The sequence below is a fragment of the Microtus ochrogaster genome, linkage group LG4, assembly GCF_000317375.1.
Source record: "Microtus ochrogaster isolate Prairie Vole_2 linkage group LG4, MicOch1.0, whole genome shotgun sequence".
NCBI lineage: Eukaryota > Metazoa > Chordata > Mammalia > Rodentia > Cricetidae > Microtus > Microtus ochrogaster.
The window spans coordinates 35,090,868-35,113,060 of record NC_022030.1 but is presented as its reverse complement, the minus strand read 5'-3'; the positions used below and the strand labels follow the sequence as shown (position 1 = coordinate 35,113,060).

General features: G+C 42.7%; 2 protein-coding genes across 3 annotated transcripts in view; one reads left to right on the top strand and one right to left on the bottom strand.

Moving 5' to 3' along the window:
• The window catches only part of Hdlbp (high density lipoprotein binding protein), a 77,483-nt gene extending 58,390 nt beyond the window's left edge, over positions 1-19,093 (bottom strand). Inside the window, exon 1 of the mRNA XM_005361375.3 lies at positions 18,955-19,093. The gene's annotated coding sequence lies outside the window, so the exon portion shown is untranslated. The remainder of the gene's footprint in view (positions 1-18,954) is intronic.
• A 133-nt stretch (positions 19,094-19,226) lies between these two features.
• Positions 19,227-22,193, top strand: part of Sept2 (septin 2) — a 36,375-nt gene continuing 33,408 nt past the window's right edge. For both annotated transcript variants that reach the window (XM_013351614.1, XM_005361373.2), the window contains exon 1: positions 19,227-19,312. The gene's annotated coding sequence lies outside the window, so the exon portion shown is untranslated. The remainder of the gene's footprint in view (positions 19,313-22,193) is intronic.

The following is a 22,193-nucleotide window of genomic DNA, read 5'->3' as shown; positions in this document are numbered from 1 at the left end:
AGAGAGAGAGAGAGAGAGAGAGAGAGAGAAACACACAGAGAGAAACAGAGACAGAGAGAGAATATGAAAATTACCTATGCCTGGTTCTGAACAAGAACAGTGTTACAAACAGAAGTAATTATATCATCTGTTAGCTCCTAAGGAAATAAGAGCTTCCATATCTCATGGGGCCTCACTAATTATTTTGGTATCTCACTGGCAGTAATTGGGTCCTGAAACCATTAAGGGACCAATAACTAGTGAATGGGCCATGGCAAACCAGTCACATCTACCTACACAGCTGAGCCATTCTATCCCAAACACATGATTTCTACCTGGTGGAAAGGATGGTCCCCCAAAGGAAAACAGAGCAAACATGGTTCTGCTTTCCCCTTCCCCAAACAAGGAGGATGTCGCAAAGAGATTATCAATTCAAACCATATATAAACAGGCAAAATTTTAAGTACACTAGCTTAACAAATCACAACATTTAAAAAAATAAAACATTATATCTCAGTAGATCTATTCTACATGCAGAAATGATTTAATTCCAGTAAATTTGCATCTGTAGCTTAAAGGAGTACAAACACACAGACTGACAAAGAATCATTAAAAAAATAAAAAACATATAACACACATACACATAAAAAAGAAAATCCAGATACTAAGGACATTTCACATCTACTCCTTGCTTCCTACAGTTTCAACCTTAGGAAATGTCTACATGTATAATTGTTCCCAGAAGTTAACTAGTATATTTAGTGAAGAGTTACAATTACACTAAAATGAGCAACAAAATTACAAGATGTTATCATCAAAGACTGGCAAACACTTAATCTAAGGAGATACAACTAAGCAGGAAGACAAATGGTACTATTTGCAAATGACCTGTCTAGAAAAACCTCTTTTGTTGTACTGAAGTCCTAGGAGCACTGAAGGGAAGAGTTCAGACTGCTGGTAAAACTGAAGTGTTTTTCACATTCAATAGACTGTATATGTATACTGTATATGTATATGCTGGCAGAAAAACCTGGCTAAGGGAGATGTCAAGCCTTAGCCCAGGAGACTGTATCACAAAAGATGCTCTCTTCTAAGTTCATGATATGTGTCTTTGTGTGAGAGATACAGAACAGTAAGAGAAAGGAGCAAGCTGTACAGAAAGAGATGGAAATGGGGTGACAAGGTACCCACTAAGAAGCTGGAAGAAGCAAAGCACAGTCTCTTCTCTAAAGCCCAGAGAGGGAATTGAGTCCTGCTAACACGCACATGCACGCACACCCACCTACCTAAAAATCTTTTGTAAAAAAGAAGTAACGATATTCAAGCCTGTTACTCATATTGTCAAAAGTTCCTGAAAGCAAGGCAGTTTTTTGGGTTTTTTTTCTTTAAATATTATTTGAAAGTATAAAGTAAGCTACTGAGCTCAGCCTGGTATGTTCAGAGACACACACCAGACAGCTTCAAGGCCTACATGAAGACCCACCCCACCCAGGAACAGCCAGAAATCAGCATTCCACGAGAAGCAGTGGAATCACCAGTGCTAAGGATCCAAAGACAGACTATCCTAAAGCACAGCAAGATGAAAAACTCAAAAAACTGCTTATAGATTGGTCAACACATGACATACACATGGGCCAAGGACCAAGGTAAGGGAGCAACTGTCAATCAGCAATGGCTAAAAGAGGGAAATACAGGCACACTTGCTCCCTTAGACACACATCACTGTTGTGGGAGCTCCTTCCGCTCCTTCAGCCAACAACCTTTAAGATACCAGTCCACTTGGGTGTGGTCTCTTACATTATGAATGCAGCTGTAAAGCATGCACTTGCTCTCTTGCTTCCAGCTCTCACTTCTGGCTGCCATACTGTGTTCCTGCTCCCCGTTTGTACAGAGGACTGTTACCTACGACAGTGATCTGTAAGTCTCCCCTAAATAAATAACCCTTTATTATTCATAATTCTGAACTAGTGTGGGATTATTTTGTGACTTTTGCTATCACATCCCTACCAAATCAGGATGTAGAACTTAATGAGACAAGCACAATTACATATTGGAATTAAAATATTTCAGATTTGTAAATGAAAGCCAAATTAAGTTCTTAATATGCTAAAACAACCTTCAATGGAGTCCAGTTCAAACAGCAAAATTTACGATAAGAGCTAACTAGTGAGATTTGATGGAGAAAAAACTATTATCATATCTGTGCTTTGCAGCCATAATCTGCATGAAGATCTTGCTGTAAAATTAACAGCATAACTTGAAAAAGTTTTCATTTGGAATAACACATTCCCTTCCTCCCATTCAGGGCTCCTTCCTCCTTAATTAAGCAGACCCTAATCAGAGCTAGTCAAGGACAGGAAGATGAGGACAGCCACAGCAGCACCAGCACACTGAAATCACTGCTCTGCAACACAGCATCTTTCATGTTTCATAGGGTCAAAAGAGACGACCAGACTTTAGTTGATTTTCTTCAGTAATATCATCGCCACCCCCCTTGCACTTACCAATCTCAAAGGGATATGATGACAACCATTTCTGGAATCTATGCAAATTAAGGATGTTCTTGCCTGATTAATCTGGCTCTTTCTACTATGTCCCCCAAACTGCCAGGGTAAGCCTAGGAAGGCTAAGTAAGAGTCCTGTGTGAGGCCACCCTACAATCCCACAGGACTCACCGTGCAGGCAACAGAGGTAACAGGGAACGTTAGTCCCCCGAGGCTGGCATGTCAGCAGCTCCCAGTAGAAGCAAATGTATCAAAATAGAAGCCTTGTTTCAAAAGAAAAGAAGAGTGCCTTCAAATTGATATCTCACATAAGATTTAGTCTAGACTGTAATACCACCTAGTGAATCACCTTTTTTTTTTAAATTTTTAAAAACTGAAAAGCAAAAACAATCCATAACTCTACTTGAAATATTTACAAATATTTCATTTTATGTGTGTAGGTTTTTGCAAATATGTATGTGCACCACATGCATGCTCGAGGCCCACAAAGTTCAGAAAAGGGTGTTATGTACCGTAGAAGTGGAGTTACAGATGGTTACAAGCTGCCATGTAGATGCTAAGAATGAAACCCAGGTCCTCTGGAAGAGCAGCCAGCGCTCTTAATCACCGAGCCATCTCTCTAGCCCTGAAATAAATAATCAATTAACAGCTAAACAAGAGCTTATATAAAACAGAATACGCGAGGACAATGTAGCACATTTGATTTTATTCACAGTAGTCAGAAGAGTCCCTGAGAAACACTCTGGCTTTAGTGCAAAATCCAGCAAGGGCACAAAGCAGCCAGGTCTGCCGAGGAATACCTGTAATCAATCTCAGCTACTCTATAGGCTAGAGGATCCTACCTGGGCAGATTAGTGAGAATCTGTCTTTTTTTGAGGGTAGGGGTGGGGTGTGTAAGGTTTGTTGGTTTGAGACAGGGTTTCACTATGGACCCCTGGCTCATTCTAGGCCAGATTAGCCTCAATCTTACAGAGATCAGGACTCCTGTCTCTGCCTCAGAGAAGAATCTGGCTGAATTGTGTACACACATAAAGAAATAGACATACACAAAATAAATCAAATAAAAAAAAAATAAAGTTGGTGTGATGGCTAGTCTTGGTTGTGAACTTGACTACATCTGGAATCAACTATAATCTAAAACGTGAGGGCACACCGTGAGGGATATCTGCTTAATTTGAAGTGGGACGATCCGCTTCTAATCTGGATCTTTGAGATAGGAAGACACACCTTTAATCTAGATCATTTGAGATAGGAAAACCCACCTCTACTCTGGGCCACCCCATCTGCTGGAAGCCTATATAAGGACAAGGAAGAAGGAAGCTTGCTCTTTGCCTGCTGCTCTTGCTTTGCTAGCAAGTGTCTGTTCCTTCACCGGCATTAGAGCAGACTTCTTCAGGGTTCCAGCATGTAGAGAAGATGAACCGAGACACCAGCCTTGTAGACTGAACAACTGCTGGATTCCTGGACTTCCCATCCACAGCCCGCTACTGTTGGATTAGTTGGACTGTGGCCTGTAAGTAAACTCACTCCCCTCCTTTCACCCCCCCCTCTCGATTCATTCTTTGAGTTTTGTTACTCTAGAGAACACTGACTAATACAGTTGGGGATATAGTTAAGTGCTAGAGTGCTTACCTTACATGTTTCAAGTCTCAGGTTCAATACCCAGTATCATAAAACAAACAAACAAAAACCCCTACACCTACTTTTGAAACGATTGTAAGTTTTCTATTCATACACATTCTATCAATTCTGAAACCTTATCAAGTAAAGTTGGGATTTAGACACATTTTATACAGGAAAGGAATCCTTGAGAGAACACATTTGTTAGCAAGTCACCTCTTATCTTAATTACAAAAACAGTCAAACCAACTAAACCTGTTTCAAAAACTTTCTACTAGTTCTCCACTTGTATGACTGTTTCTCTTTCCCTCCTTTCTTCTACTTGTTGGTGGATCAGAGCCCTTTCTCCAGCTACCACTTCCCAAAGGCCTCTGCATGGCAACCACTGTTGTAGCTGCCTCCCTCCAGGCTTCAAACCTCCACTGGCTGAGCTCTTCTGCAGGGTAATGCCAAGGAACCCACAGAGGGCCACTTTCCCTCTCCCAGGAACCCAAACAAGTGTCCTTATCTGCTTGACTCAAGGTAAGAGGATTTTTGCTTACAGAATTTGCTTTCCAATCTCCACTAACTCAATCCCAGTGTGGGGATCAAGTCCTGGGAAGGTTTGACACACAAGTGTCAGTGCACCCTAGAGACTGTCCTTCAATGTACCTCTAGCAGCATCTGCAGTAAAGATGACATGGCAAATAGACTGTGTTCAAGCTACTTTCCCATCTCTGGAAAGAAACCAGAATTAGCACTGAGTCTTGTCAGTCCAACTAGCTGTGAAAGAAAAGTTGTCTGTTCTGTCCAGGACAACTTCAGAGGGGCAGAGACTCCTCCAGTAGCTCAGTATTATCCATGTCCACTTTTACTTGTCAGATATTGTGGGATATTTGCATACTGTGTGTAGATATATTGCTGTGATTGGTTTAATAAAGAACTGAATGACCAATAGCTAGGCAGGAAGAGGCTAGGTGGGAATTCCAGGGACAGAGAGGATTCTGGGAAGAGATGGAGAGACTAATGAGACTTTAACGAAGTTGGACATATGGTACAGATCAGAGGTAACCAAACCATGAGCCAAAACACAGATTAAGAAATATGGGTTAATTAAATTATAAGAGCTGGTTGAGACAAGTCTAAGCTAAAGGCTAAACTTCCATAATTAATAATATGTCTCTGGGTCATTATTTACGGGCTGGTGGTCCAAAGACAGTCAGACAAAAAAGCTTGTTACAGGCAGACCCATAAACCACTGCTCCCTGGCCCCACTGAGGTGCCCCCTACCTCCTCACCCCTGCAAAAGAATGATGCAAGGGCAAAGACATTAGTATTAATAAAGGTGACCAGTACAGAAAGTAAGAGGTGAGAGAAGAAAGCATCATATGCCATCAAGTAATACAGTTCCTAACAAACAAAAATAGTGTCAAAGAACAGCAGATCCTAAACACTTGAACTCAGACACAGAATGCACTGACTCAAGTAAACCTGATGTCAAGAGTCTATTAATCCCAGCACATGTAAACCTCCAGAGAAAGCTGGACACTGACATCACTTGATGGCCTTCAGACTATATTCCTACATATAGCAAGCATTTTCCCAGAGCATGAAACTGAGGATCTAGATCCGGGAAGTCCAATATAATTCATCAAAAAATCAGTTAAAAGACAAGTGTACACAAACGAACCAACAATACCTTGTTCATCTCCTCAAACATGTGCTGGTGCCCTTGATAATCTGACTACTCAGCTAAGATGGGGGTCTCAAACATGTGCTGTACCCTTGATAATCTAACTACCCAGCTAAGATGGGGGTCTCAAACATGTGCTGGTGCCCTTGATAATCTGACTACCCAGCTAAGATAGGGGGTCCCAAACATGTGCTGGTACCCTTGATAATCTGACTGCCCAGCTAAGATAGGGGGTCCCAAACAAAAAATGTTCATCAATGGCTTGCCCTTAATCTAGAGTTGGGGTGCGGGCCTTCATTAGACAGCAGGATGATGCTAAGAATCTTTGGAGTTAGATCACTGACAGAATGACAGAAATACTGATATGGCAGGTAGTCTGGACTAGAAAGTCCATCTCTTGAAGACAGCCACAAGTGGTCTTAGTTCTCGTGTTAATCAACAGCAGATTACTGTAAAGATGAGCTGAGTATATGGATGGTTTTAGGACTGAGACTCAAATTGTTCATTCCCTACCAGAAATCCACTTAGGGAATATGCACTTGGTGAAAATAAATGTGTACTGATTTAGGGACAAAGTACAATTTCAATAGTGGTTATCTTTGGATTGAAAATCTATCTTTATGCAAAGACAAGGACCTGACTGTCCTCATTCCTGAACTAGAAAGAATGATGTGGATATTACCTTTTAAGCCTTGAACTTTGAAGAGGCTCAACAGACACTCACTCAGTAACTGTGACTGAGTATTTAAATGTTAACTTCTAAAAGCAAGGACAAACCAGGTGGCGGTCGTGCACACATTTAGTCCCAGCATTCAGGAGGCAGAGGCAGGTTATCTCTGAACTGGACAGCAGCTTGCTCTACAGATTGATTTCCAGGACATTCAGGGCTACACAGATCCCCCTCCCCCCCAAAAAAGGATGAAAACAAGACCCCCCCAAAATTTCAAGTCTCGACTCTGTATACTTGTTTCCTCTCCTGTTTCATTTGGTGTCACTGTGAGGATTAAATGTGCTCCCATATGATGCTTAACCCATATTTAGCACAGGTAGAAGTGCAGATTTTCTATTACCAACATCATCCCTGAGAGCATCTATATCGCAGGCAACACAACACTAAATCATACCGGCAACAGGCTTTACTCCACCAGCCTCTACTCCCTGAAGCTGGAAAATAGGGGCAGTGATGACAACTTTACAAACTCACCCTGCAAGATCTGCTGGTATTTGGGTCAGACAATCTTTATGTGGCTATCTTGTGCAGTGTAGGGCAGTCTTACCCATTAGATTTGAGAAGCACCCATTCCACCAAAGGTCTCCAGGCACTGCTAGATGGCCATTGAAGACAACTTACCTGTCCCAGCTGAGAACCACTACTGGAGGTAAAGAAAACAATGAACACAAGTTTCAGCAGGTAAGGTATTTTCTGTCTTGCCTTGTTTATTTCTGAGACAAGACTTTGCGTTGTGGCTTAGAATGACTGCAAACTCACAATCTTCCTGCCTCAGCCTCCAAGATATAGGGATTACAAGTGTTTATCATTATGTATAGTAAATGAGGCTTTCTGTATCACTGATGCATTCCCCCGGTTTTTTTTTTAAATTTATTTATTATGTACACAGTGTTCAGCCTCCATGTATGCCTGAAGATCAGAAGAGGGCACCAGATCTCATTACAGATGGTTGTGAGCCACCATGTGGTTGCTGGGAATTGAACTCAGGACCTCAGAAGGGCAGCCAGTGCTCTTAACCTCTGAGCCATCTCTCCAGCACATCCCCCTGCCCCCGGTTTTTGAGACAGGGTCTCTCTATATAATCCTGGCTATCCTAGAGCTTGCTATGTAGACTAAGCTAGTCTTTGCCTCACAGATGCTAAGACGTGTGCCGATACACCAAGCTACATTCTTGAAATGGCCCACAATGCTGAATTCTATACAATTAGCTAATAATGTATCACTCTTAAAACCAATTAAACAAATTAAATCTTAAAAACCGAATTTCTAATGAACAGAGTCAATCAAATGTTCTGATATTCCAGGGCTATAAAAAATAAACCCTTTTAGACTAATTTCTTCATCTTTAAACTAGAAAGCAAAATCTAGGGAGATGGTACATGTTATGGTTTTCTGTCTCTTTAAGAGACAAGCCACGCCCACTCCCTCCCCCATCCACTGAGGCAGGCTGATCTTCAGCTTCCGGCCTGAGCTTGCTCTCTTTTCCATCTTCCTCTGGGAGAGGCAGCTTCGCTTCTGCCTCTCTCCCCACTTTTCTGCTTCCCCTCTTCTCTGTCTCTTTCTCCCTCTCTGTCCCCCCTTTACCCTTCCTCCTCCATAACCCCCTGAATAAATATTCAACCTCACTCTGCATGTCATGTCTATCCATGTCTCTGTCTCCTGCCCACCCGCCATGTGTCTCCCTGCCTGGGACCAGCCACTGCTCAGGGACTGGCTGCTCACAAGGACTGCTGCCTGCCACCACATGGCCCGCTACCACCATTTGGGACCTACAGCATTTCTGCTGCCTACTGCTGCCGGGGATCTTGCAGCATTTTTTAAAAAAAATATAAAAGTACAGTCATTCAAATCTCACCACAGAAGCCTGAGAACTTTGTGTGGATCCCTAACACCCACATATACTGCACTTGGGTTTGGAATGGGGAGACAGGCAGATCCCAGGAGCACTATGACCAGCCATTTTAGCAAAGTTGTGTGATGCAGGTAGAGAGAGAAAAGAACCTGTCTCAAAAAAATAGAAGCTAGAGGACCTGAGTTCAAGGCTAGCCTGGTCTACATAGACAGCTCCAGATCAGCCAAGGATGCATAGTGAGACACTGTCTCAAAAAAAGAAGAAAAACCCTACCAATTCCAAAAGCTGAGCACTGTGGCCCTCACGTGTAAATCTTAGCACTCAGCAGTGCTTTGCTGAGTCAGGTGAGCTCAAGGCCAGTCTGAGCTGTGTAGCCAGTTCAATGCCAGCATGGTATATACTGTGAAACCTTTTCTAAAGGCTAACAAAAAATAACAGTTGCAAAGCTTAAAGGTAGGTCTTCCAGGGGAAACACCTCAAACTTTGATCCAGTCAGGGATGAAGAATGGAGGTCTAGCAGTCTGAACCTAAGACAGCCAATACTGCTGCATATTTTCAGTGCCCACCTTTAGGAAGTTTGGAAACCATCACAAGGGAATAAAGGGCAAAGCTGAGAGTATTTTCAGAAACTTCCTTCATGATTGCTCACAGCCACTTGCAAAAAACTGGTTTCTACACCAGCAACTTCCTACCTTTGGTCACTCCAGCTGCAGCCTGCTGTCACAGCAGAGTCTCCATCTACTCTGAGTCTTCTGCCCATAGCAGGGCCTGAGATGGGATAGGAGGGGGTACATCAATACTGGTTTGATTAATACTGGTAAAATTAATTCACTGGTATTAATGTGCAGCTGCTATAAAAATGGTCTAACAAGGAATGAAATTTTATCACTAAGCAATACAAACTATGCAACAGAACTATGTAAAAATTAAGTCTTTTTTTTTTGTTTTTTGTTTTGGCCTTTGTTTTCTGAGACAGGATCTCACGATGTAGCTCTGGCAGTCCTAAACTACAGAGGCCAGGTTGACCTTGAGTTCAGAAATCTGCCTGCCTCCCTCTCCCCAGTGCTGGGATTAAAGATAAAGAAGTACATCACCACACCTAGCTCAAGGTTTATTCTTTAAGAAAACATTTACAAATTCATTGTTCAATCTTTTACAGATATTTTCTGTACAAACATTAACATGCTGCTTAAATAAAAACAAGATCTCATTACATACATCTACCACTTGCCATACCAATTTCCATACATAAATAGGTCACGGCTTTCTTTCTAAGATTTATGCACAAATCTAAATCATTTCTAACAACTGCATGTCATATTGAGTAAACATAACATTAATCCCTCACTGATGGAACTCCTGAGTATCTTGTACTTTTTTTCTGGAAACACAATCTCACTATGTAGCCTCAGAACTCGGAGATCCACCTGTTTCTGTCTCCCAAGTGCTAGGATTGATTAAAGGTATGTATTAAAGCTATCTTGTATTTTGTTTGTTCATCTTGCTACTATCTACCAAAAAATGCTGAAAAGAAAATTCTTTGGCTGCCTGGTGGCTCCTATCTTTAATTTCAGCATTTGGGAGAGGAGGCAGGAGTATTAAGAATTTGAGGCTGGCCTGGGGCTACTCTGTGAGTTTCTTCCAAGGGAAGGGCTGAAGGAGTAAAAACAAGGAAGGGAGGAAGGAAGGTCTCTGATTAGTTGGGTCTGAACCGCCTTAGGGAAAATTCCTGAAAAATACATTTTTTTTCCAGGCAATGCAGAAATTTGTACTGTCAGAAGAAAACCATCTTCTAATGAGCTCAAGTGTCCAGTAACAATCTGTGAACTTTCCTTGTCACTCTTGACAATAACTAAGATTATCATGTCTATTTTTCCCAGTCTGATGTGAGGAAAATGTAATTTTAAGGCAATTCTTTTACTGTTAGTTTGAAATATCACTTAGCTTATCTGCCATCTGAATTTTCATTTTTATAGAAGATTTTTTTTTATTATTTTATGGGTATGTATCTGTATGTATTTATGTACACATGAATGCAGGGATCCACAGAAGCCAGAGGAGTGGGATCCTATAGCAGATGGAATTACAAGTAGCTGTGAGTTGCCTGGGAATTGAACTCAAGTTTTTTTTTCTTTTATAATTTATTTAACTTTATTTTATGTGCATTGGTATGAAGGTATCAGATCCCCTGGAACTGGAGTTACAGACAGTTGTGAGCTGCCATGTGGGTGCTGGAATTTAAACCTGGGTCTTCTGGAAGAACAGCCAGTGTTCTTAACTGCTGAACCATCTCTCCAGCCCCCCAGTTTTTTTGTTTTTCAAGACAGGGTTTCTTTGTAGCTTTGAAGCCTTCCCAGAACCTGCTCTGTAGACCAAGATGGCCTCAAATGCAGAGGTCCACCTGTCTCTGCCTCCCGACTGCTGGGACTAAAGGCATGAACAACCACTGCCCAGAAGGCATGCTGCTCTTAACCACTAAGTCAACTCTCTAGCTTCATCTGAATTTCTTGACTATAAAGCCCACACTCTTCATAACCTCTCTCCAGTCTTCCATCAGAGTGATGCAACACACGTTTCTTAAAATCACAATATCCAGTCAGCCAACAGAACAGGAGTGAACAGAGGACTGATGATCTGACATGAAATTCAAATTGTAAGCTTAAAATAGTGCTGCTGAAGAAGACAGAAGCAAAACTTGAGAAAACATCATTCCATTGAAAAAGACATCCTTTTAGACTAGTCACAAAGTAGCTTAGGATGATCATCTGAGAAGCCTAAACCTGCTAGAGCTCTATTGCATTTAAAAACACCAACTTGTCCTAGCTGGATAAAAGGTAATTTTAATGGCAAGGAAGTTACAACTGTACGCGTATGATAAGTTTTGGAGGGTATGCAGCCCTCTGGATAAGTGGTAGAATGTGAGATAGTGGCAGGTTAGGTTATAGCAAGAAATAAAAGGCAAAGGTATAGACCATGTTTTGTTTGTTCCCCACCAACTGCATTCACCCTTGAGTCTCCCTCAGAAGGAGAGAGTAAAGTATTGACTCCCAGACTGATGGGAAAACTATGACCACCATTAGTGGTTACTCTGTCGCAGGTCTCTAAAGGCACTTAATAACCAAGGGCCTTAAAGTCTGCTTTCATCTTTCCTTGATCTCCAGTTCTCTGGCCACACACTTGACTATGCTCTGCATTGTCTTCTAGGACCTGGGATCCCATTTCTCCAGTACACCAAATGAAACAGAGCAGGGTGGGTTGGAGAGATGGCTCAGAGGTTAAAAGCACTTGTTCTTGCAAAGGATCTGGGTTTGGTCCCTAGCATCCACATGATTGTTCACAATCCTCTCTGTAACTCCAGTTTCAAGGAATCTGATGCTTGATTCTTTCTTCTAGCTTCCAAAGGTCTCAGTCTCTCTCTCACATACATACAAACAGGTATATATTTATACACATAAAAATACATTAAACCTTAAAACTGAAATGGGCAGAATACTGCACTTCATCAGGTAAAAAGGATTACATTTATTAAAAGATTTCAACAATATGTGTAGAATGTGAAATTAGGTTTTAGTGACAAATATAAAGAAAACTAAGAAAGTTCAGCAAACAAGATGTATGATAACCTCACTTTACACCATTTGACCTAGTTGTGAATCACATTAAGCACTAAAATATAAACATTAAATACTGAACTAACCAAATTATGGACAGACCTACTCTAAGCAACTACCAATCTGTCTGCATAAAAATGACAGAATGGGGTGGGGAGTGACTAGAAACTTCTCATCTACTCTCAGTTAAGTGAAGAGAAAATATAGGAAACATGGGTGGAAAACAATATCAGACAGCACTTCCAAATTGGAAAATGAAGATAATTTACCTCGTGGGCTCTTTACAGAGGTTGGAACTGTAAATGGGGTAGAGTATTGGTATCTTTGGTTTTTCTAGGAGTTCACATTTAAAATATAGGAAGATATAAACTTGATTTTAATTTAAAAATTCTTATCAGTAACCAAGGGAAGTACTGGGTATGGCTGTAAACATCTGGAATCCTTAGCATCCAAGGCATCACTGCACCCAACCTTGCATGCTACAATATCAACCTGCCAAGGAGGATTCATGCACTAGCTCAACAGTGGCACAGAGGCTATGGGAGTAATCAAATATTTTGGGATTTGCCAGGCAGTGGTGGCACATGCCTTTAATCCCAGCACTTGGGAGGCAGAGGCAGACAGATTTCTGTAAACGAGGCCAGCATGGTTTATAAGAGCTAGTTCTAGGACAGCTAGGGCTGTTACACAAAGAAACCCTATCTCGAAAGGCCAAAACAAAACAAAAACAACAACAAAAACTTTTGGATTCAACTGAGGTCTGGTCCATAGGAAAAAAAAAATCAGGACTGATAAAGTAAACATGGTCAAAAGCTGATGGTCACAGGCCCTACAGAGGAACCTACTACTATTGCTTTGCTAAACCAACTACTAATCCCAGCACTTGGAAGGCAGAGGACAGCCTAGAATAGACAGAGAAACCTTGTCTTGAAAAAACAATGTGTTGTCAAGTTGTCTTTTAAAAATTTGTATTTATACTCAGATTAATGCTGCCCTCAACCGTGGCCAGAGAACCTTTCTCTGCAGTAATCAGCAGTTAACGAAAGGCTCATAACTAGTCAAAGTTCAGAGATGCAGTGTCTGTTCAGGGTTCAGTCCTAAATGGGGACATCTACATCAGCCCTACCCCATCCACAATGGCTTAGAAAACATCACAAAAAGGGGCAGAAAGTTGGAGGACAGAGCGGATTACTATGACATGCTGTCTTCAGAGCATAGCACGGCCAATACACTCATAAACTTAGGGCAGCTATGATTACCTGCACAAGATCAGTCGACATTCTAACAGGCCACACTAACTGGACTCAGTGCATTATTAATAAATAAAATAGCCGCAAAGGAAAGAATGCAAAGTAGGGACCAGGAAAGTATTAGCAGTGCCTGTATTGAGTAGAAGGCTGGGGGATGCATGCGATCAAGATGGATTATTTACACGAATGAAATTGTAAAAGAATAAATATAAGGTATTCTACTTAAAAATATCAAGAGAGAGATAGATAGCTGAGTTGTTAAGAGTGTTGACTGTTCTTCCAGAGGACCCAGGTTCTGTTTATGGCACCCACATGGCAACTCACAACTGTTTGTAAATTCAACAATAGGGGATCTAATGCCTTCTTCTGGCTTCTATGGCACTGTGTATGTGTGCACAGACATACATGAAGGCAAACTACCCACACATATAAAATAAAACTAAAACACAGGCACACCAAAACAACAAGGGACAAGAAAGATAGCTTAGCAGCTAAGTGTGTGTGCTGCTTTTGCACCCATATTGGATGGCTCACAATTGCCTACTGGAGCTTCAGGGAAATCCAGTGCTGATAGGGCACTCCACAGACACCTGCACTCACTAGCACATGCTCATCTCCCCTCATAAACATAACTTAAAAATAATAACATCATGACAAGCAGTGGTGGAACAGGCCTTTAATCCCAGCACTCAGAAGGCAGACACAGGCAAATCTCGAGTTCAAGGCTGGTGAGGGTTATACAGAGAAACCCTGACTCGAAAAACCAAAACCCAAACCAAGTAATAACAACAACATCTTTTGAAAAACCAAGAGTTACAACTTATGGAGGAATTACAATACAGTCGTCTAATAAAAGCTTTTCAATAAATTTTTAGGTTTTTTTTGGTTAAGTGCTATAGATTTATCGTGTGCCTGTATACACACACACACACACACACACACACACATACACACGTACAACAATCCACATGCATGTATACATATGTATTTGTGCACATTTATATGTTCATACATATCTGTGGTAGGTAATCAGATCAGTTTTCTCGTTGAGGGTATGTGTGTGTGCACGTGTGCATACGTTCAAGACAGAGTCTCTTGAGTACTGAGATTACAGGGGTGTGCCACCATGTCTTATTTCTACGTTATTCTGTACCTGATTATTTCTACATAGAAGAAATCTAAAGTTGGGTATAGTGGCATATTCCTTTAGTCCCAGAACTCAGAAGGCAGAGGCAGGTAAACCTGGTCTACATAGAGAGTTCCAGAATAGCCAGGGGTACACAGAGAGACCCTGTCTCAAAAAACAAACAAACAAACAAACAAACAAACAAATAAATAAATCTAGCCCAGTGGTGGTGGCGCACATTTTTAATCCCAGCACTAGGAGGCAGAAGCAGGTGGATTTCTTTGAGTTCAAGGCCACCTGGTCTACAGAGTGAGTTCTAGGGTAGCCAGTGTTGTTACACAGAGAAATCCTACGTATAAATAAAATAAATAAATAAGTCTAGATTTGCAGATATTTTGTACCTGGTCAACTTAAAATCTTGTTACTAATAGCTCTACTCAATTTTCCAATTAAGTAATTATATAACATGTAAAGAATAACCCTTTTGCCCTTTTCTATCTATATTTGGATTAAACATGAGATTGTTTTGTTTACTGAAGCACTGTTTATAACATTTTCTGAGACTGTCTCATGTTGTCCAAGATTCCTGGGACTCAACATATAGCTGGGAATAACAAAGCTTGATCTTCTTACTGCCCAAGTGCTAGGATTATAGGCCCCCCCCCCCCGCCTTTTTGTTGTTGTTGTTGTTTTTGGGAACAGCGTTTCTCTGTAGCTTTGGAGCCTGTCTTGGAACTAGCTCATGTAGACCAGACTGGCCTCGAACTCAGAGAAACCTGCCTGCCTCTGCCTTTTGAGTGCTGGGATCAAAGGCATGCCTCACCACTGCCCGGCTGGGACTACAGCCTTTTATCCTGTGTACACTTGTATACAAATGCACCCTAGGTGGATGGAGTATGTGGAATATGTGGAGATGGCCTATTTCATCAAAAGCAGCCAAAAGAACAAAAGTTCAAAAGGGCAAATATCAGTTTGCCATCCTACTTCAGATTACAATGGAGTCTCGAAATCCAGGAGAAATGTTAAATTTGCCACACAAAAGCTCTCCAGAATGAGACACAGACAGGACATCTAATTGCAGTATATGATGAGCCAGCCAACAGGTTATCACAAAAAAGCACGAGCCATGGGGGGAAGAAAAGGAACAGAGGAAAGAAGCCAAAAGAGATTATACTTTGCCAATTACAGAGCACCTCCACTGTCTGTAAGAACTGGACAAGAACATTTGACTGAGTGTGGCTACAATCCATCAAGAGTCTTCCGTCTTTCTCTGTTCATCAAAACAGCTTCTAGAATAAAAAGTAGTGAGAAGGCAATCATGTACCCAGAGCAGGACTCGAATCTCTTCTTTCAGCTACTTCCATCAGCCTCTCAAGTGCTAGAATTACAGACATGCACCCCCCATTCCTAACTATAGTTATTTCTTTTCATTTTTGTAAAAGTTGCCTAAATGTTATGTATTGACTCCATGTTTTGGCCGGGTACCCTAAGATCCAGAAGAGGGTGTTGGATTCCTTGATATTGGAGTTTCAGGCAGATATGAATGGCCATCTGGGTGCTGGGAACTGAATCCAGGTCCTCTGCAAAAGCAGTAAGTGCTCTTAACCATTGAGCTTTCTCTCTAGTCCTGTAGCTTTTTTTAGATCTTAAATTATAAAATACATTGGGTACAAAGAGAAGAGTAGACTCATATTTACCTCCCTGATGACAGACTTTGTCTGAGACCCTCAGCTCATTTCAAAACATGATAAATTCTCACCATGCTTGTTTTTGTAATTTGTTTTACATTTTATTTCCTGCTTTTAAAATATTCATAAAAGAATGAGCTTATGGATTTAGTTTTAATAGTTTTAAAACACACCCAAAATAATATTTACCTGCACAACTAAAAATGAGAGCCCACTTTAGTCTTTGATGTCTTCATGATGAAAACTGTGTATCAAAGCAGTCTCTAATAACACTAAAGAACAGTCACTTCTTTGTAATTCTAAGATAATAGAATTTTTTAAATCCAAAATGAAATGTTCAAGAAATCTTGTATTCTTGTGAGTGCTCAGTCCTAAATGGGGTCTGGTTCCCAGCAAGACTCAGGGAACACCGCAGAAGGGGGGTGGAAAGTAATAGAGGAGTCAGAAGACAGGAAGAAGTGCTATGAAGTACTGCCTGCTAGACAGGACATGGCCTTACAGGAACAAACTCAGAGCAGTACAGTTATCTGCACAAGATTAAGCCAGTCATTTTCAGTTATGAACAGGATAGGGGCTCATGAAGCTCCACATCAATTAAGGAGTTACCGGCAATAAATGGCTGCTGAGGGGTTGTGGTGGTATCATTTTTCTTCCTGGTAGTGAATGCTGGTAGATTCTCCACGTTCATGCTAAAAGCGTTAACTGAACTCAGTGTTATTTAAAAGGGGAAGGGTGTTGTCCACAGAGAGTGGAAGGGGAGAGTTTTGAGTGGAGATAACCAAGATATGTAAGATAGATGTGTGATAGAATGTAAGGAATGTCACAGATCATCCCAGTGGTCATAACCCTATCCTGATTCAGACTGAGATAGGACTTCATACAGTCTCAGCGAAGCCCTCTACCGCTCAAGGAATCAGCTGATGACTATTCAATTCTCAACCTTTCGCTGTATGTAAGGCTTTCCAACAACTAATCATGTTTTCCTATCTCATTTATATAATCCATTATGGCCCTCATCAGACTGTAAAATAAGCTTTCTTTTCCAAGTAAATCTTCTACACTAGACCACAGACAGCTAGGAGAAAAATAGATCTTTTCTATCTGCATCTCCAGAATATTTTAACAGCATGTTGTGCCCCATTATTTTAAAAGCCAAAGAAGTGGGATTATTAGGCTGACATTAGAAAATTAAGACAATACTAAAAGAAATGTACTTAAAAGTCTATTTGGCCACTGAGAAGTCAACCTGTAAGACAGGAAAGGATAAGTATCCACCTGTGTAAGTGTCCCTGTCCATTCTGAGCTAGCTGCCTCTTCCAGGTGTTCTCAAGGTGAAACAAGCCTCTAAGAAGTGCAGGACTCATAATTAATGAGTCAACACGGTTTGGCTGCCATTGGAAATTACTTAACTTTTTCAAAGACTATCCCTGACACTGGAGAAGATATGCCCCATTTTCTCTAAGTTTAAAACTGCCATAATAAGTTAAGGATTGTTTTGAAAGCAGAAGTATTAATACACTTTTTTAAACCAAAGACCCTTTCAGCTACTTTAGAGCACTGCTTTCAAGTATCCCCGTGTCTAACATAACTAACAAGTTTAACAAGTTTAGCCTATGGTACTTTAAAGCGTTCAAAACAAGCCTAAGCAATAGGTTCTGCCCCATGTTTTCATATTCACATATGCTTTCATAATAAATATTTAGTTGTGGATTGTGGCTATTAGCCTCAAACAAAACAATCACTGACTTAATTGGGTTTCTGAAAGTTACTTGCTAAGAAAGAGACTTTTGTTTTTTTCTTTTTGAGACAGGGTTTCTGTGTAGCCCTGGCTATCCTGGAACTCTGTAGACCAGGCTGGTCTACCTCCTGAGTGCTGGGAATAAAGGCGGGCACACCAACAAATATGTGAAGTCATTGCTTGAGGGCTTATGTAGAAAAACCGAAATCTGAAGGGCAAGTCAGTCATGATGTAAGTGAAGATTGTAATTGTCCAGTTTTCCCCCAATACTGTTTCGTTGTCTGTAAACACTCGATAATAAAACATAAGTCAGTTTCTCCTTTGGTATAGTTACACGTATGCAAACACCATGCCCTGACTGACCCTCCGGTCTTCTAACTCAGACAGGATACATACAGCAGGTAGCAACCGGCTACTTTTCAAAAGTAGATACTCACAAAACACCCCCTTACAACAGGCATGAGTCAAAACAGCTTGGGGTACCGACACTGTGCACATCACTCACTAGGGTAGCGCGATTATTGTTTTCTCTCAGGCGGGGGTACCCTAGGGTGTTTTCCTATAGAAAGGCCTTGGTGCAAGGCCTAGGCGGGAGTTTGCGGCCACTGCCCTGTCAGAGGACCTCCCGGGACAGAGGAAAGGACAACCGGGCCAGGCCGCAGTCCAGCACTGCATCTTCCCCAGCTTCGAGCCGGTCGCGGCCAGAGGGCTCGCAGGGCGTGCCGCGGATCTCACCGCGCGCCCCTAGACCAAACGAGGCGAGGGGCCGTGCCGGCTCCGCCCTCCCCCGCGGGGCACGGGCTCACGACCGCACAGGAAGGCCACGTCCCCAGGGACAGGCACCACTCTATGGTTTGCTTGGGGGCCGCGAATCCACGTGACTACCGCCTAGCCAATCGCAAGACGGCGACCCGCCATCGAGACGACCGCGGAGGCGGCTAGAGATGCCCGCCGGCAAGTCAAAGGCGCCAGTCCATCCCGGCTCAGCGCTCCGAGCTCGGTGCTGCCGCCATCTTCCTGGAGGAAAGGGCAGAGGCAAAGGGCCCCCTCCCCTTCACCGCTCCGCACTCACGCTGCCACCTGCCCGCCCCCGATCGGCTTTCAGTGTCAGTGGACACCTCATTCCTCCTAAGGAATATCCTTCCCCCAACTCTAGTTTCCCACAAAGCGAAGCATCTCATTACCTGTTCCTCTCTTATTAGCGCGAGGAAACCAAGCTCATAAGGTAGGAACTGTGGCGAAACAGGAACAAGGCGCCATCTTGGTAAAGGAGAAGAGGCTACGCTTGACCTCCCCCCGCCCCCAGCCTCTATATGGCCAACCGCCGTGGGAGGGGCACAGCGCCTGCGCAGAGGTGGACGCCAGCCGGGTCTACGCTTGCGCTCTAGTGGCAGCCTCGGGGGAGGGGACTAGCGGGGCTCAGGAAGGAGTTGGCATGGGGCGGGACGGCGCGATGACGCAATCGGTTCGCGCGCGCGGCGGGACGGGGCGGGGCAGGCCCGTGCTGTGGTCCGACAAGAGAGTTCTCCGGCGTGTTAGTGGGTGAGTGTGAGTGGCGTTGTGTCCCCACTGTCGCGGGGGCCCCAGTCTAGCTGGCCGTCCTGAGGAATTGGCGAGGGTTCCATCGGTCGCCCCGGCTACTCGGGCCGTGGTGACGGGTGCGGAAGGGGCGCGCGTGGGGGGAGGGGCGGCCGCGCCCTTGGTCCGTGGCTCCGGCCGTGGGCTCGAGGCGGGCGTCGTCCCTTCGAGGACAACTGGACGGGCGTCTCCCATCTGGGTACTCGCCCTGGCCGGGTCCAGGGCGTTGGGGCGGGCGTGGCTGGTTCCGGTGAGATTACCTCGCACGGTCCAAATGCTGTGTGGTGGCGGGTGGAGGAGTTGGGCGAGGCAGCTGTAGATTCCCATCTATGAAGCACTTCTATTTGTGTGGCCATCTTCTCACTTAACGGTGCCTTTTCGTTCCTGGAAAGTGAGGGAGTAGTAGTCACTCACCCCGAGATGTTAATGAGGTTCCCCAATTGGAGACTGTGGATAATTGTATGGAGGAGGGATCTTTTCTGCTGTGGCCTTCCCCGGCGTTGTGCGATGTTAGACAAAGAACTGGAACAGTAGTAGTGACCGGGACTAGGGGACAGGGAGCGGAAGCCTCTGACGGTGAGAAGCGTTGAAGTCTAACTCTGAAGCGGGTCTTAAGCCCAGACCACGCCTGGCCTTTTTGTATCTTCCGGCCTCATTTGTTAGTGCCTCTCGGCCATGTCCTGTCCTACCTTACACGAATGCCAGACTCTTATACTTAGGACTTACAGTTCAGACCGCTGTGGTCTCTGGCGCTGGCCTTAGCCCAATTTGCTCCTCTTTTCTGGAGCACAGCTACCTCCCACGTTCTCCGTCTTCTCCTTATCTGTTGTGTTAGTTCCTGCTCGCGGCTTGGTATTCAGGACTCTGGGTGAGATTTCCATCAGACGGATTAAGTGTTCCATTGGCGTTTAGTATTGGGGTACCTACTGCATAGCAAGGAATTCAAGCCTCGGGTTCTCAAGTATTTCCGCAGTGTTATCATTTATAGAGAGGTAGTGGGGGACCGGTCCCGCGCAGCGGGTCACCCAAGGCCCTTGGCGAGTCTGTTGGTGGGTGGCCTGATTTTAGTACCTCGGATGCATTTCTGAATTAGTCTTGCTAACGTATGGAGAAGTAGGGTTTTGTAGAGGTCATGAAAACTTTCTTCATCATGCCTCTGATTTAATCCTTTTCAGTGGCTTTATTTTCATAGTCGCTGGTCAGGGATTCTTTGCAGTACCCAACTTTCAGACTGTCAGTGTGTGCTGCTATATCTAATTTTGGTGATGATTTTCTTAGTTGTAAAGTTTGTCACGTTCTATTTTTCAATTTTTTTCCACCTTGAGTTGTTTTTCCTCTTTACAGCTCTGTAAAGATCAAGACCTTTTAAATGAGATCAGATTCTCATTCTGGTTTAGTTGGGTAGCCTAGGGAAAGGGGGTGGGACCTCCCTCCATTATCATTCATGAGTGTAATTCAGCTCCCTTTGATTGTGGCGTGCTGCTCCCAGCGTTGTGCTGCACAATGTACTTGTGCAATCCTCACATCTAAGAAATCTAAATGGCAAGGTAGTTCAGGCACTTTATGAAAGCTCTTCAGGATCCTAGGTTGAGAAGTCTCAATGGGGGATGGGAGGGGTGATCCATACAAATGTAGCAGTTTATGTACATGAATGGCACTTTCTATTTACAAGTATTCCATTACTATAAATGGCACTTGCAAAAATAAGCTTCTAATGTCAAAATGCACTTTTGTTAATCTGTTCATTTTTTGGATCTAATTTGGGGTGATAATCCTACTCTGGAATAAAGAAGCTATGGGTCAAAGATAAAGAACTTACAAATAACTTAAGACATCTGAAATTTACACGGTGTGAAAGAATAACAATTTAGTTTATTCACCTATCTTAGATGTGGGGGATTTAATTGATCTGCACTTTGTACTAAGGCAGTATGTTAATGCATCAAGGTTTTCTCACTAAAAACGAAGTATTTTAGAAATTCTGTATTCCTCTCGCAGCTTTCATTTTGGCATTAATGGGGATATATAGTTCAGTTGGTAGGGTGCTTTCCCTGAGTGCAAGAGTCCTGGGTCCCTATTATACCCCCTCACAAAACCAAAACCCTTTTTTGTTTTGGTTACTAAATTGTTAGAAGACCATTGTGGATCCAGTGGTTTGCATGTAAAGATTTCATAGCCTGGCATGCTCCATATTGAAGAATCATTGTATTCTTCAGTTCTGTACTTATCCTTCTGAGTAAACACAAAGGTTATTTTACCCAGGGCTTAAAGAAGTCATACCTTACAGATGGCAGTTTACAATTGAATTAATTATACCAATTTGGGGAAACAATAATATGTTTAGCTCTTCCCCCCAAATCTGTTTGTAGCCAAGGGATAGTATTGCACCCCTGTAATCCTAGCAATCAGGAGGCTGAAGCAGGATTGCCAATTCAAGGTGAGTTTTGATTACAAAGACTGTCTTAAAACCAAAAAAGACAAAGAACCTAAAATGTATTCTTTTGTATTTGAGTGTTTTGTTGTTTTCAGACATGGTTTCTTTGTTGCCTATACTATTTGAGAACTCACTGTATAATCCAGGTTGGCTTCAAATCTGTAATCTTCCTGCCTCAACCTCTTGCTGTGCTACCACATGAGGTTCGATTTTCATGATTTTATTCTTGTTAAGTATTTTTTCCTATTTCTGTTCCTAAATGTTTAATGCTGTATAGAAAGAAACTTTGAATGTTGGCATGCAGCTCATTGATAGAACACTTGTCTAGCATACATGAAACCAGGGGTCTACTCCTCTAAGTACCAGTTTCTCTCTCTCTCTCTCTCTCTCTCTCTCTCTCTCTCTCTCTCT